Source organism: Crinia signifera, chromosome 4, assembly GCF_055691185.1.
Source record: "Crinia signifera chromosome 4, ASM5569118v1, whole genome shotgun sequence".
Taxonomy (NCBI): domain Eukaryota; kingdom Metazoa; phylum Chordata; class Amphibia; order Anura; family Myobatrachidae; genus Crinia; species Crinia signifera.
In genome coordinates this window covers 50,376,398-50,378,542 of record NC_139220.1, presented here as the reverse complement: position 1 = coordinate 50,378,542, position 2,145 = coordinate 50,376,398, and the positions used below count along the sequence as shown (strand labels likewise).

The following is a 2,145-nucleotide window of genomic DNA, read 5'->3' as shown; positions in this document are numbered from 1 at the left end:
TTCCAAGAATTTTTTAAAAGCCTGGACAATAATGATATGAATCTAAAGTTCACGTCAAATGTACAAAAAGATTGCATTGAGTTTCTGGACTTGATTTTGACACACGAAAACAACAAAGTAATAACTAAAAATTATGTCAAAAGCGTGGATACAAACAGCTATCTACACCATAAGAGTAACCATCTAAAACGATGGAAAGATAATATACCGTTCTCCCAATTCCATAGGATCAAGCGGAATTGCAGCAAGCCAGACGACATGGAGGAACAATTGACCCTCTATGGACAAAGATTCGCAGAAAAGGAGTACCCATCGGGTCTAATCGAAAAGGCAGCAGTAAAAACAAGAAATACAGACCGAGCCTCATTACTTACGTATAAAAAGAAGACAAAAGAGGAAGGCAAAGAGTCAGTAGCATTTATCACCACCTACAATAGACATGAAGACACTATCAAGAACTCACTAACAAACCACTGGGGGATCCTCCTGATGGATCCAGTACTAAAGGGAATCCTACCACCAAAACCAGACATTGTATATAGAAAATCAAAGAATCTGAAGGATATCTTGGCACCCAGCATGCTAAGAATGCCCGTAGCATCTACTAGACTACCGAAGTGCAAAGGATCGTACAAATGTGGTAAATGCATTATATGCAAGTACCTCCATCCAAATAGGAAGAGCTTCACAGACACCGGAAATAACAATGAATTCCAAATAAAGGACTTTACCAACTGCAACTCCACCTCAGTTATCTACTTGTTAGAATGCACCTGTGGAAAGAAATATGTCGGCAAGACGAAACGCCCCCTTAAAATTAGAATCCAGGAACATGTAAGAAGCATAAAGAACAAAATGGACAATCACGCAGTTCCCAGACACTTCACCGCAACCCATGCTTCAAACCCCGAAGATTTGACGTTCAAAGCGATCGAACATGTCCAGCTGGGGGACAGAGGAGGTGACCTGGCTAAGAAACTGTCCCAAAGGGAGATGTATTGGATCTTCCAACTCCAGACGCTATATCCAAGCGGTTTAAATGAAGGATACGAGATTGCACCTTTCCTGTAAAGGTTTTGTAAAAATCCCTTCCTAACTTTACTGTCCTGTCACAAACTGGATCACTTTTCTTCCTTTCTTCCCAAATTCCTCACTCTGGTTTCATCACATGAGCAATAAGGTACCAAAGTCCGAGAGGTTAAGGAACATGGAATAAACATTACAGTCATACCACGCTGGTAATGCTCAACCCCGTCCGATCTTGGCAGCCAAGCAGTGTCTGGGCCCGTACAGTATCAGGACAGGTGACTACCTGAGAAGAACGGGTTCTGTAATGTACAGACAACATACACCTCGAGATAAGGACAAAATAGAGATACCATGGCTCAATCACTATTTTATTCACAATATACTATGACGTCTTCATCTGTAGAAATCACTGTAATATACAGTATATGAATTAATAAAAAGCTAAAAACACTGAAATCACTTTATTATTGTATTATTCACCTATATATTTATTTATTTATGTATTTATTACTCCTTCATTACTCCTTCCTCTAAAAGTCACTATTGATAATTAATTTTCCACTGAGGATCTTCAATTTTCGTTATTTTCACCTAAAAACCTTTTTAACATCAAATATCTGTCTCTAAACAGACTAAAATCTGCTGCTATTATATATTAATTGGTCTCATCCTGTATATCTATATTTAAAAAAAAAAAAAAAAAAAAAAATTTATATAGACATATACATCTAGGTATATTTTCGATCTGGGCTATTATGAATTGATGAACATAAGATGCACATGATGTACATACGTTTATCAAAATAATTTATGCTGCTCTAATAAATTTCACTTTTATATATGGTTAACATAAGCTGTGATAGGATTTATAAAACGATATGCATTTAACATGCACATATAAATACAAATACTAACGTGTTGTATCCCTGATCCATATTCTTTCTATGTGTCCCATGAGAAATCGAGCACTATCATCTTAAGTCTGCGCATCCGCACTCAGAAAGATGGCCGATTCCCCAAGTAAAAGACCAAGAAATCCCTAACAAAATGGCCGCCGAAATGGAGACATATACTACAATGAAACTCCGTTTTCCACAGAGCTGACATCTGAAGCTA

General features: G+C 37.4%; 1 pseudogene; it reads left to right on the top strand.

Moving 5' to 3' along the window:
* The first annotated feature begins 1,217 nt into the window (after positions 1–1,217).
* LOC146076168 (5S ribosomal RNA) lies at positions 1,218–1,337 on the top strand (annotated as a pseudogene).
* The last annotated feature ends 808 nt before the right edge of the window (positions 1,338–2,145 follow it).